Source organism: Aptenodytes patagonicus, chromosome 2, assembly GCF_965638725.1.
Source record: "Aptenodytes patagonicus chromosome 2, bAptPat1.pri.cur, whole genome shotgun sequence".
Lineage (NCBI taxonomy): Eukaryota > Metazoa > Chordata > Aves > Sphenisciformes > Spheniscidae > Aptenodytes > Aptenodytes patagonicus.
Genome location: NC_134950.1, coordinates 46717460 through 46732833, shown reverse-complemented (window position 1 = coordinate 46732833; position 15374 = coordinate 46717460).

Here is a 15374-nt window from a genome sequence, read left to right as displayed (position 1 = left end):
GCAGAGTATTTTGCTTTCCTCTGGCAACTTGCTGATTTCAGTCTTATGGTGAAGTTTTAAAATGTTACTTTTATTTATGAATAATTTAATTGCACAGATGTATGTGTGACTTTTCAGCATTTAGTTTTAAGGTGGAATGTATGTGTAAGAATACATAAATACAGAGAGAGTACATGAAGAGAAAAATTTGTTTTTACAATATTGTATTTTTAAAAGACTTACGCATGTAGGGATAATGGAAATGGGAGAGTTTCTGTACAACAGAAAGTAAATTAAGGACAGAACTTTCCCAGTGTTTCTAGCAGCAGAGATGTGTTCTTTCTTGAGTTTAAATCCAATATCAACAGACTTGGTTAAGCCATTAAAATCCACAGAGGTTTGGGATTTTTCATGTTGCTAGGAATCCCAGAACATACACATCCTTAAAACAATATGTTTTTGAGACATAACCCATCTTGTTTTTCTATGAAAAATAGATTAAAAAGCCTAAAATAGAGAAAAAAAGCCTAAAATATGGCTTTCAGCCACCAAGACAAAGAGCCTTGCATGAGGCACAATGTAATTAGGAATTTGCAATACATTGATGCTCAGTGCCTTCCCATCTGCAGGCTAATCAGGATGGTGCAGATCATTTATTCTGTGGCCTGATGCAGCCTATTATTGTTACCTTTGGGCAACCTTGTCCAGTCTGCAATGGCTCTGTTTCTTACTGGTCTTTTGGGACATGGCAGTTGAATAAGGGAATGGTCCTGAATTCTGAAATTGTGACTGCAACCTTGACTGTCTGTTTGAGGGTAAATACTCCTTTTAGTCAAGTCTACAATGAATTATTACATTCTGGGTTTTAATATTTATAAAAGCCTTAGACAAAAGGTGCTGCATATTGCAAATTATAGTTACAGGACTATGCCCTGAAGTCTTTTTTCAGTTTGCCTGATCAGTGGGATTTTAGTTGAATTAGAATTTGGCCTGTTTATTATTATTAATGCATACTAAGAGAACTATTCTAGCTTGTTTTGCCTATTTTCAGGAGACTTTAAACTGTTCCAAGCTGCATTACAGAAGGCAAAAACAGAATCATTCATTTTCTCATACCTGTGTTGAGGTCCTGAAGCATTTTAGCTTAAAATTCCTTGCTTATATATTAAATCAGAGTATGGAGAGTTTATAGGGAATAAAAATGAGATTGGATAGAAAATGCTTTAGATGTGACTCATGATCATGAGTATTCAGTTCAGAAATCTGAACTCAGGTTTGCCTAAATGTCAGAGGATGTTGCTTGTACGTAGGATTAAACTTTCAACACTTTCCTCGTGCTGGTTTTGCTGTATTCCACAGGTTACCTTTGCCCCACAAAAGGCTGTTGGTTACTACATGCTATAGGATACGTGAACAGCAAATTAAAAGCAGAGAAACACGTCTGCAGCACAACCGACTATTTTAGTACCCAGTGAAACTAGGGTAAAGGTTGCAGCTGTTTAACAAATATTTTGGCAGCGCATATAAAGGAACGAAAAAGGAAATTCAGAATGCTGAGGTTTGCACAGATCTTTGAAGACAACTCCAGCATTACACTTCAGTGAAGGAAATTTACTTTTGAGCTATTACATATCAAGGCAGCTGAATACCTTGGCTGGAAATATAAAGTAGGATGAATCAGTTTATTCCTGTTGCTGTGCTCCTCCTAAATGTGGTTCAGCAGAAACATGATTATCTTCTTTTAGGGCTTGACTTCACTGCCCTGGTCAGCTTAAATTACCACACTTGAACAATACCCACAGGGTTTAACTCACGGGAATTGAGAGAGCAGAGAGAGAGATGGACAGAACTGGTCTGGAGCGCAGTAAGTGTCAGTATTAGCAGAGGGACCAGATGAGCTCTTCCACTCCACATGAGCATCAGCAGCATAGGAGTTGCAAACTGTCCCCCAGCCCGATAGCATAAGCATCACCTCGAGTACAGCTCAGTTTGAACTGGAAGGCTTTCCTGGTATGGATGAGTATTCAGTTAGGCACTGAGCTAGCCTGGTACTCTGGGCTGACACTCCTGCCAAGACAGGCCTCTAGTCCCGAGTGTGTCTCACAGCACTGGAAGACCTACCTGTCCACCTTGCAAAGCCAGGCTTGAGGCAGGTCTGAGCCCAGCTGCCTGGCTGATGCTCAGTCTATGGGGTGGGGGAATCCACGGCAAGTGAATTATACAAGAATTTACAATAGCTTACGGAAGGTGCACTCGTTACTAATTTGATATTCACTAGAGACTGTGTTTAAGTCAAGTCAAGTTTTCCTTAGAGTACTAAGTATAGATTATTCACAGAAGGCCAGGCAGGCAGTCAAACTTTGTTTGCCTCCAAAGAACAGAGATTTTCAGGGTGAAGTTAGTGTTGTTTCCTATTTCTCAGAATATCAGTGGACTTTCACCAGTGCAGTATGTAACTTGGCATGCTGTGCTATCAGGCGCTCTAGTGCATGTTTGCTCTGGTTCTTCCAGCAATCCTCTATATCTCCCTCACTTGATGCTGGGAAGAGAGACAGGAGAGGTTACAGCTGAAAAGTACATGATGTTGTTTTGAACACATTTTTGGAAGATGGAGTGATATTCTGGAACTTTCTCACCAGTTCATTCTCACTCCCACTGAATTAATGCCAGTGACTGACAGCAGCAGTCCGTGATACAACAGAAGCAGCGTTTGAGGTTTTGCTCCAAATAAAATAAAAGTGTTTTCCACAAGAAGCTATAAGCAATTTAAAACATATGATTTGGCTTGCGATATATAAGGCAGCTTTATATGAATGTGATGTAATATGTGAGCAGAAGGACCTTTTGACATATCCAGTTAGATGGATAGTCAGTCCACTTTCCAAACAGATTTTCTCATAATTACATCATGTGCTTTTCAGCCACCCCATATAACATAAAGCAACTGCAGAAGGGATTGCAGTGAGAGTCTGAGCAAATATGAACTACAGGCCAAATGACACAAAAGATGTATGCTATTACAAGACTTCCACAAAATACTTTAACATGCTTTCAACTGGTATTTTGTTCCACGCATATCTTTGAAAGTTACTTCCCTAAAGAGGCTCAGCATGGATACTGTACTTAGTTGTTATCATTGCCATGCTTTTTACCTTGCTTTCCTGACTTGTAAGCATGAGTAGTGAAAATTACTTCCCAACAGCACCCCATGATTATTTCGAAGCAGGGCATGGCCACAAATGTTTTTCTCTGAAGATCTATCCGCTTGTGGCAGCAGGTCATACAATTGTTTTTTTCATTCTTTATATAGTTTTAAATGAATTTAGCGGATCTAGAAGTTCATGGATTTTGACAGGTGACACTGTGTTCCAGGGCTTTCTTCAGAATGAGGTGCACACAGAATAGCTAAAAAAAAAAATTGCTGTAAAAACATATTTTCCCTTGAATGTGCTAGAAAATGCTAGAATTTTCCCCTGCATCTGTAACAAAAATAAATATGTTTACCAGAAAAAGGGTGCATAAGTAGTTGAACAGAAGACTATGTGAAGCATCAGCTACTATAGGGTGGACCTAGCAAGGGATTTTGACTTTCAAGGACTACAACAAAGCCTTGCTTTTTAACTCACAGTACTAGAAACTGTACCAGGTAGGTACAAAGGATCAAACTTCAAAGGATCTAGTTTTTAGGGCTCAAAACCTTTGTAAGGACAGTACAAGTTTTAAGCTTCCCATATAGAGGCTAACTTGGAGTTTCAGCAGTACAGGGGGATTGCCACACAGAAGTGTTGTCTCAGTTCACACATATCCTTTCTAAGATTAATCAAATGGCACAAAAGATGCCTTGCTGTGCTGAGCATTGGAGTTAGAGGAAAAATGTACAACCCGGGCTCATTCCTGTCCCCTTGGAGTCCTACACGTCCCAGCAGAGGAGTGGACGGTGCAGCCCCATGTTCCCCAGAGTGTAAAGCCTGCAGCGGTACTGGGTTTACCTACAGTGGAGGGAAGAGCACTCTGGTGGTGTTTCTTTGAAAATAGCAAAGGGATTATGGCCCTTTGAAAGTTTTTCATGAAAACTGACTACGCGTATTCTGTTGTATCAGAACTCAGCCAGAAAACTTTGCTTTCTTAAAGTAAGTTCCATTAAGATCAGCTGCTGCTGTAGTTGATGGGATTGTTGCAATAAGAAAGGTTTTTGGGACCCAGCTCCTTTCTTGTATATCACCTTTACTAGAACTCTACATGTGCTTAACAATTAACAGTAGCCAAAAGTAAGGAAAGATATCATTTCAGATGACATTGTCTACAAGATGGAAAACAGAGTACGGAAAATACAGGCAGGTTGGCAAGGGAAGTGGCAGTCTTTCTGTTTCACTGCCTTCAAAGCGAGACTAAGTGCTTCCTGAAAGATATTTTTCAGCCAGAAGCAAGTTATTTGGCTCAGCTGAGGCCAATATCCTGTGGTCTTGGTTGTACAGGAGGTTGGATGAGTTTATTTACTAGTCCTTAAACTCAATGAATCTATGAAACACAAGAGGAAGGGCTCCAGCCCAATCGGTATGGGCTCTATGAGCTGAAAGAAAGGCAAGGGGAAGCAAAGACAGCAATGAGGAGAGGGAAGAGATAGAACCTTTTCAGTCTTATAAATCAGAAGTGGATCCCTTGACACCAATACATCAATGTAACAGCAGAACAAGACATATATGCAGCTATGTTAAAAAGCCTTGCAAGGGAAAGTATAAAGCTTCTCAAATTTGAGGCTCTCCAGAGGCTTTGAGAAAAAAAATGGTAAAAAAAAGCACCCATGAAGGACTTTTTAGTTTTAACAGTATGTAAAGCAACTTAGTATATTGTTTGATGTGTACAGGTAATAGTGTTGCATTTCTATGTTTTCCCCAGTATCACATGTTCTGTGGGTAAATATATTTTTTTTCCTGTTGCTGGTAGCTTATGAAGCATCGATAGTAATATACGTGAGTAGTGCCGTTAAGTACTAGAAAAAGCATTGTAGTGCATATTGCAGAGAACCAATAAACAGCAAACAATGTATGGCTAAATGTGAAATTACTGTCTGCTCTTCAACAGCGCTCTAGGAAAATTGTGATTTTCAGATACGATCTGTTCAGTCAAATTAAAGTCTGATGACTGCCTCAAGATGTCCATTTATCACCCAAAATAAATCAAACTGGGACAACAGGCAACAATACATGATTATATTCAAAGGCAATGCATCAGCACCTATGGGTAAAATTTCCAGCAGCAGTCAGATAACAGGGGCAGGAAATAAGAGTACAAAAATAGATCACGTCAGGACAGGATATTATAGAATCTCAGTTTGGTTCATAAATATAAAATAACGAACTACTGCTTTCATAGTCTTACCTGTCAAACTGTATTAAAAAATGTGAAAAAACGTTATTGTCCCCTGTTACAGCTGAAGATTTGTTCAAGGAATTAAACAGATTGTACTACAACAAGAACACCTTCTTTTTTATGTATGCAGACCTGAAAGCAAGAAAAAGAAAGATAATAGAGTATGTAATGCTCATTTTAAAACCATGAATTCCTCCTTGATTTTTGTTTTTGGATTCAGATTAAAATCTTATGAAATCTTTTGGTGATCTTCAAATTTGAAAGCTTTACTAGCAAACCTGAAAGATTCCCCAGAGCTATGGTTTAGTGCCTATGCAAAAAATCAGGAAAAAACGATTCGAAAATTCAAGTGAAAATCTGTGTGGAATCACAATTCTTCTCCAAGCATTAGTTGGAGAGTGTAAAGAACATTTGAGCACAAAGTCTGACCACCAGATGGAGGATCAAGATGATTGGAGGTAATGCAGATCAACAGATGGAAGCCTGGGAAATATCTGAAAATAAAACCTTAAGAAAGCAATTTGTTGTACTGAGCGCTTTACGTTTTTCTTTGTCTTGCAAGATGTGCAAGTTGGAAAGCAAATGTGTGCCGAAAGTGGACATATTAAGTGCTGAGCTGAGTATTAGAAATGGGAAAGAAAGGGACTCCTTCCCTGCATGTCAGAGAGTCTCTATGTAAGTCGGTACAGCCCTGCGGGCTGTGCCCCGGCACAATGAGATGGGCCCTGGCACAGCAACAGCTTCTCAACCACTGCTCTGAAGGACTTCTGCCTGATTCGATTTGAATCACAGCATTATCAGCACTGAGCTTCACAACAGGAGGAGATCTACACCACTGGGAAGACATCTGCTTCTATTTACACAACCCTATTCCTTGCAGCACTTTAGAGGACGAGGCCTAATTTTCCATGTCGCACAGTCTGTGAAATGCTCCTGAGGGTGGACTGAAAGCACCCACTGGAGGAGAAAACTCTGAAGGCACTCCCACACAAAATCTGAATCTGAATAACCCACCAGCTGGACTTTCCCCACTTAAAGTGCCTAGGGCTCCTGAATTAGAAACATTTTTGAAGACTGCTGACAAGAAGGGCCAACTGAGTTAGAAACTGCTCCCGGATAAGGCTGCACAATGAGGTAGGATGAACCTGTGTATGTGGTAAGGATTTGCAAAAGAACGAGCTAAATATTTCTACTTCTGCAGCCACTTAGGCTAGAAAAGAGCTCCCTATCCTGATTGCACAGACTCGTTAAATTGCAGTGAATGTGACAGCATTTTCATAGAAAGGACATTTCATAGAAAGGGCATATCAGGCTCCCTAGTACCTCAATTGCCATTCAGATTTAGTTATGTAGCTGAACTCCCCATGGACACTGGAGTCATGAGGACAAGATTGCAAGAGGACAACAGCTGGCAGAAGAGGATATGACCATCTGCACCTTGTGGGTGAGCACCTACACATCACAGATATCAGTTTCATTGGGATGAGTGTGTTCTTTCTTTTTGAGACGGAAGTGCAGTAATTCTGAAACCTGCAGTAGATGTGCACATGGCTCACTCTTATGTACATGAATTGCCTGTGGGATCTCAATGATTGTGGAATATGATGGACTGGCAGCCCACGTGATTGTATTAAGTGCTGGCCTTGCCAAGGGAACACTGGCTAGGGAAAAATGTCATCCTCACATCCTACCTAGCACAGCTGAGTGTGCCATCCCCCCTGAACACAGGAAAGGAGCAGATGGTGGTGGCCTGCAGACTTTCATTACCTCCACAGCCACAACAGATTTACTAACACCAGATTGCTGTGCCATGGATCTATAGGAGTCTGGCAGAAACAGCTTCCAAGGAGAAATGCCCATACATTTCTAGACTGGGAAAAGGAAACCAGAAAGCGGTATGATGCATCTCCAGCACTGAGCAGTTTCTGAGATAGACCCATGAAGGTAATCTTTTGCATCCAGAAATTAGCAACACATGAATGTAAATCACCAGGAGGGGCTCATGATGCATGCCCAGAATTATTAAGACTTGGCAAAACCAAGTTTGATGGTGGCATCTGCCATGCTTTTCGTGCATCAGAAAACAGCAGAGATTCAGCTGGTGCTGGCACAACTTTTGAAGAGTGCAGTCTAGGAGATCCAGTAGGCAAATGGCCTCCAGCAACAATCCAGGGTGATGGGTTTTGCTGTCTTTGAATCTGGAGATACCTGGAGCTTTTTGCTGCCTCTCTTGTCCTTTGTCAACCTCACAAGCTGTAGCTTGTTGTCTTGCATCGAGTACAGTGCAGATGCTGTAAGACGGCAGCAGGCAGTGGTCCTACAGGTCGTGTAGTCTGTGCAGGAGTAAGAGATGCCTTTCAAAGGAGATATAAGAGCTTGCATGATTGTAGTCACGTCCTTGAGAACATCCTTGATAAAGCAGGAACATACCTGTGGCAAACTAAGGGAACTGCAGACACAAACAAGGCACTGCAGCCTGGGGCCTCCTTACTGTGGTCATGGGAACAGTGTAAACATGGCCTAATTCTGCTTGCTTGCCTTGCGGCACCGCAGATCCATGGAAGAAACAGCTGAACAGGCAAATATCTATGTGTAAGATTTCCACATAGCTCAAATATGTGTATATATAAAAGGCCAGTGCTGATGATGCATTTCCAAGCTTCATTACAGATTTCTTAAGGTTTGAATACTTGCTTTCAGATCTTCACTTCTGGAAAAGAATGTGAGATTTTTTAGGTAGGTGTTAAGATTGTGTCTTTTTCCTCCTACAAGCCCGAAATGACAAAAATTACTCTAATGATCCATTGGCAAGATGCTGCAAATTTGCAGAAGATGGAATCTGGAGCCATAAGACAGCCAAGAGATGCTCCTTTCCAAGCTGAACCTGCTGCCAGTGCAGAGAACAGAGTGAGCCAGATTTCATTTAGTACCTGGAATAGTACATCAGGGAAACCACAGGGAGAGGATTTCACCCGGTGTGAACACAGCTGCTTCACAGACCCTCTTGTGCTTCTGAGATGCTGCCAGGGCCACCCTGGTGGTCCTTGTGAGCCCTGCTCCTCAGGCAAACACCTGCAACAGTTCAATCTCCTGTTTTTGAGCTCGAGCACTTGCAGGCATCCTTCTGCCTCCGGTGAGGGGTGGCAGGACCGAATTATACGATTAGCTCATAATTTCTAAGCTTACTTAACTACAATACAAATGAAATGTTTGACATAGACTAAGTGCTTGAGTTTTAACAACTCAATAGAGAAACCGTAAATAAATGAATCAAGGGAAAGGAAACAGTACTTTAAAAATTACCAAAGACTATCCATTTCAGAGCTATCAAAGTTCCTATCAATTTCAAAACCATAAAATAACTCTTTGATACAAATTACTATTAGAACAATATTTTGCAATCATATTTTGTAAGAAAATTGTGAAGTTCTGCAGTAAGATTTTCTGATCTAACTTTTGCTCATTTTTTGTACTTCTGGCAAAGTAAAGAAGTCATTATAGTGTAATAAAAAAGGATATAATTTTGGACTGGATTATAATTAAAATGAATGAGGTCAGTGAACTGTATCTGAATCACTGCTTTCATACTCAGAAATGCTGTTTGGTTCACATGATATTTTATGTCTTTATTATAAGTACTACACTTTCAGACAAATCAAAAAATCTAAAACTGTATCTGTGATATACAGACAAAATTACAGTAATTATGTGCATAAAGTTGAGTGTCTGAGCATAGGATTTATTCTCACTTGTTGGCTTTTAATTTATTTCTGATTAGCTAACCCTACTCCATGTGCTGTTGTGATAGATGCACAACCATCTTGTGTACATTTGCCTGAAATTCTGCATATTGCAAATTGTGCATAAAAGAACATGTTTAAAGATTTAAACAATTGAATTTGAACTGCTCTTATTTGTGAATACTTTCTTTAATAAGCTATTAGAAAACAGCACTCTAACAATATTCATAAAAAAAATCTTTAACATCAGGTGTTTGATGTTCTTGGGTCTCCCAGATGAGACTACAGAGATAGAGGTCTGTTGATAAACCAAAAAGTACCTGTACCCAGATCGTCAGAAGTATTTAGAAATACTCGTCTTGATTTCTGTCCAGGCACTGGTCCTTCTAAAGGTCAACAGTACCAAGCTGGTGAGTTATAGAGCAGATGTGTGAGAGCTGAAGCCAATGCTGAGCAAAACTACTTTGTTCTGGCAGCTTGCCTAACTTTAACCTCTGTGTGTGTGTCCCAGCTCCAATACCAAAGCTCTTTCAGACATGCAGAACTTCCTTTTCCCAAAGGTGCCTTATAAGGAAACTGTAGGTGTAATGACAAGCTGTTCTTTTTGACAATTATTTCTCAAACTGCAGGCCAGTACCTTTCTGGCAGCCCTGAAAGGGCTTACAGTGGGTTGGTCAAATATCATGTGGCAGCAGTTCTCCCTCTCAGGTTAGCAGCAGCTGTCACATTAACAAGTGAGGACAGCCTATGATTAGAGGCTGCAGGATTTTCCTCTACCCAGGGAATTGATAACCATCTTAAACTGCTGACAGCAGTTCATTTTCTCCAAGGTGAAGGAGTGAATATGAACACTTATAGCCAATTATAAGCTCTTCTCTCTTGGCTGATATGGAGGAGCTAAGCTGCTGGAGAGTCTAGCTGAAGAGAAGTGAGATGAACCAAGTTGAGGTGACATTTTCAGGGTCGTATAACCCAGTTCTAGATATTTCTAGATTCTCTTGCTGAGTTCAAATACTCTATTCTCTGCATTTGTGCTGACAAAGATATGTGAAATTAATCCAGCACTTCTCCCAGCTTTTTTTGCTCCCACTTTCCTTTGGTCATACAAGCAATTGGAGCATTGCAAAAACAGAAGCAAAGCTGGATACAAAACCAGAAGCAAAACATAACCAATAATGACGCAGAGATGAAGCCTCAATCATTTGTTACAGCTTGACACTTTTTATTTATCGAGGATTTACAGAATTTGTCAGAGATGGAGATAGATAATGCAGGATTTGATCACGTTTCTTCTGTCCTGAATAGAGCTTCACTTCTGCAAGCACAGGGTAGGTCAAGGCTCTATATGGCTCATTTGTGGATGATAATGAGATCTTTAAGCATTTAATGGGACTTGTAGATAATTGCAGGTACCAAAGAAAGGCAAGTGCTTGAAAAGTGTATTTCTGTTTCCACATAAAAGTGTCAGATGGCTTTCTTTTCATAGTCAGAGTAAGTGTAACATGGATGCTGGCAGTGCAAATTTCCTGTCTTATGTGGGGTTTTTTGTTTGTTTTGTTTTGTTTTTTTCCTAGAGCTATTAGGACTAGATGTGAAAGGATAGCATCTTCTAGTTTCTTTAGTAATTTGCTTAGGCTGTCAAAATGGATCTAGTTAATATCAGTTGCACAGGTGAACTTTATCTATAGTACCACACAAACATCTATTTCACGTGGAAAGAACTGATGACAGTGTCTCATTTTATATGTCAACAAGTAATCACTTGATCAGAACCATTATCATCATTGTAAATGGTAACTTTTAATCAACAGCAACAAATCTATCGCTCCTCTTGAGCTGACAATCTACAGGTAACAATTTTCATTCCATTATCAACCACGGTAGTGGTACTGTGTTATTAAATAGACAGTCAGTATTTTGTTTTCACTGACTGAAAGAATGAAATGTATGTGTAAAAAATCAGAGCTAAGACCCACCATTATCCCTGATTTCATCATGCCTGGTGCCTGTGTTGCAGAGGATACGCTTCTACAGCAAAGCCTCTGAGAAGTCTGGATCACAAGATTTGTGAATTGTTAGTGTTGAGCATTGCACAGGATTATGAAAAGACCACAGTTTTAATTGCAACATCGTATGTTTTTGGTCATGTACGGTCTATGTTAAGTTTTAGAGAAAGCTCTGTGAAGAAAACCTCATAGGCTTGTATAGATATGTCTAAAGTTTTAAAAGCATTTTTTTAAAGTAGGTTTTATCTTGGCAGTCTGTAAAATAATATCTCTTTATCACAAGGGAGATTTCAGAAAATAAGGTGCTTGGTTAACATCATGGTTCCATTATAGAAACATTACTGCAAATGGTTGGTGTGCAAAAAGAAACTGAAACAGAAAAAAACAGATAAGAAGTTTGAAATTATGTATAATTTTTCTGATGAATACTGAGTGATTAGTTATTCTTAAACCGCTTCTTCAATCAGTTTTTTTATTTGATTTGATTTTCAACTTCATATAAACTGGTAGAACAATGGCATCATCACACCTGTTGTGCAGATAAGATAATTCCCGTTTCCTCAGAAGTATCTAGATTTCTATGTATTTGTCAGGGTTCACATGTCACAGTGGCTCCTGTAAAAGAACAAATTATTTATCAAGCTAGTTTTATGATACAGGAGGGAACACATGCCTTCATTTTGTAGCACTGTAAGTAGACTAAAAAAATAAAACTCCTGCTTACTAAACCAAACTATGGAAAAGGAGAGTCTTAGTCCATCCCTTGTAGCTTTGTTTTTTTGGACAGCACATATTTTTGATAATCCTACTGTTCCCACAGCAAATATTTAACTATGTCTTTTTAATTTATAACTCTGATGTAACCTCTTGAAAACCAGAGCTCCTTCCGGGAAGTGTCTGTTCAGAAACTCTGTAGGTACACTCAGCTAGATATGCTTAGTCCTAGTGAAACTATGGTTTTGGCCATGATTTCTCCATATGACCATCAGCAAAAGGCAAAAAGTGAACTGAAATTTCACTCTACATGTGGGTATGATCTGGTATCATTTTATGATTAGGTCATCGCCTAAGCAGACTTTAAAAGACAACGATCTAGTTTGCTTCAGGCTAGAGCTGGAAGTCGTTTTGGTCAGTGAGTATAGAGAAGTTAGTATTTGCTTTGAGAAGGTCTTCTGATCTAGCTTTCTGGCATGGGAGCCATTTTTTTGTTTTGCTTTACTTTCTTATTCTCCCTACATGAAGGGATAGATTAATCCATGAATTCTTATTTTCTTTGTCACTGGGCTCCGCTCATGCCCATCGCAGTTTGAGGGGTTGTTCATCTTGTCAGTTGAGTCATCATTTTTCCAAGTTTGCTCTAGTAATTTCCTTTGTCTTCTTTGAAGATTCACTTTCTGTTAGGCCATTCAAAATTGGATGATGCCAGGAAACTGAAATAGGTTTAACGATAATCTTGTTCTTCTTTGTGTCATCCTCCTTCTCAAGGCAGTAAGCCTCTGTTTTTCACCCTAAATGCTTATTCAATACTCATCTTTTCATTTTCTGGCTAAGGGTCCAAGATGGAGGTATCTATGACATTGGGAGATTTCACAATCATGAACTGGTAAATTAATTTCTCCATAGGAGGAACAGTCTATAATGTTTAGAGGTTTTCAAAAAACTGCATTTCGTACATTGGGTCAGTTTGACTGTCTCTGAATGCAAATCTGTACGTCCTTCAATACCTTTCCACTGCATTTGCTAGTTCTATCACTTTGAGCCAGTCATTACATTTTAATTCTCTAAACGTTACCAAAAGACAGACATATGTCTTGTATCATATCCTCTAGGACATTTTCAAGTGTTTAACAATCAGTTAATTGTTTCTGGTTTTATTGGAGTAACTGTTTCACCTTGCCTCTCCATTCCACTATAAAGCTGGACGTGTTCTACAATACCTTTGGTAGCTTTGGTGTATATAAGCAGTTTTGGTGGTCTTCTAACCCACTTAAGCAGGGTGAGGGAAATGGGCTGTGCACTTTCTGTCTGATCAGACTCCTCATAGCTGAGACTGACCCTTGTAAGACCATTTTTCAACTGTTGTACTTCAGTGGCATGAAGATAAATGAAAAAATGCCTATCATTCTTCCTACTGGTAAATCAGAAAGTGGCTAAACTCAACCCTTTATACCAGATTTAGTGATAAGGAGTAGATAGAACACTGACCAAATGAAAACAAATAGGAAAACTTAATTTAGCTGTGTTAAACTTTGACTACACTATTGACTCTATTCTTTAGACCCTTGTCTAAATTTGGTTTTTCCATACTGGCATTTGCTAAGAAAGCCTACTACGAACCTGACCAATAAAATTATACTACAAGTATACTTGTGTTTCTGAAGTTGCAAGGCTACATGTACACCTCAGTTCTCATTTGTCAGAGATGAGAATATTTTAAACTATAAGAATTGAGTGAAGGTCAAGGAGCCAGGTGTTTTGTGTCAAGCAGCTGTATGCAGATTCGAGTCTTCTGGAAGCACAGAGTCTAGTCACTCTGAGGAGAGGTACCTGCAGCATCAGCAGAGTGTGGTCAGCCTCCCAGTTACCTGAAGGAGATCCCCTCTACCAGCAACACATCAGTCTAAACATCCATTTCTATGATTCTACATCAAATTTGATATGATTCAGTGTCACAGTAAGTAGACAAGCACCTGCCAGTGTTGATCCTGCCATAAGAGGCAGAGGACTGCAGCAACACATCTCAACTGAATTGGTCTTATTTAGAGTTGATTAGCATCTCTTTAAGACTCATTACAGAACATAGCTCTACGGTGAGAATGGTTCACATGTTTTTGTTAGTGCCTTGGTAAAGCAGTCATAGAATCATAGAATCATAGAATCATTAAAGTTGGAAAAGACCTCTAAGATCATCAAGTCCAATCGTCAACCCAACACCACCATGCCCACTAAACCATGTCCCTAAGCGCCACATCTACACGCCTTTTAAATACTTCCAGGGATGGGGACTCAACCACTTCCCTGGGCAGCCTGTTCCAATGTTTAACCACTCTTTCAGTAAAGAAATTTTTCCTCATGTCCTACAGATTAAGAGACTCTGGATTAAAGGACCACTTGCCATTCTTTCATTTCCTCTTCCTTGTTTCTAGGATTGTAAATCTGTACTTATACTGTTTTAAACCTGTATCTATACTGCTTTAGTAGCAGTGAATATGACCTCAGGTTCCCAAGGCTCGTGGCATGCAAACAGTGGATCCTGACACAAACCAACCAATTGCACCCACATTATATTTTGGTGGGGTGTTTTCATTGCAGAATTTGCTAATATGATTACTAATCCCAACCTGTCTGTCTCGTGCACACCCTGGGACCATGAAGCACATTGGAAAGATGAGGCCCTGTCCTCTATGGTTACTCTGGATTTGCCAGCAAGAAAGCCAAGACCTACAATTAGGAATCTTCCCTCATGGCCATCTATGCCCCCATGAAAACTAGGCAAACCAAGATTGGTGGTTAAATTCCTTCTTCTCCCACTAACACATTACACCCGGGAAGAATCATAACTTTTTCCTGCCTTGAACAGAAAGAGGGTCATTCTCCCTCTAGTCTGGCCAAAGGTTGTGACCTTCAGATCTTGGGGTCTGGCATAACTGAACAGGATACCTCTAAATGTTAAAGCAAAGTTTGCAGTTCACAAACACAGTGTCTATCTGTGACTACATTTCTTTCTCCGTTTCTGAAAGCCTTTCTCATCCTTTTGGAGTTCCTCCCTCTGCTCTTTATGCTGTCTTCTAGTTTTGGACCCTGAACTCCACGGGAGCTGGCTCTGCTGCCTTGCAGCAGCTGGTCATGCAAGGAGATGAAGCCTTAGGAGCCCTAGAATTACTTTGAAAAACAAGAGAGATCAACAGACCTTTAACAGTTCAAACATGTTTATTCAAACAGGAAAAGGGAAAACTAGGTCAAAGACCAAAAACGAATTTAGAAAAGCAAAACCAGACAGGAAAACAAGAGCATGCAGATAAGATGCACAGTATATAGACAAACACAACATGTAATAGCAAATAACACACAAATCATGTCAAAAAGAGTTCCCAGACATAAACATGAGGATATGTAGACAAAGGGACCTGAAGAAGCCCCTCATCTTCTTTCCTCAGCTCCAGGAAATGCTGCCAACTATGCCTTCATTGCCAATAAGATGTTTGTGGCTGGAGTAAATTCTGCTGGGATGCTGGGCATTTTTACCTTGAGAGGTGCCCACCTTTGCTATCTTTACTTT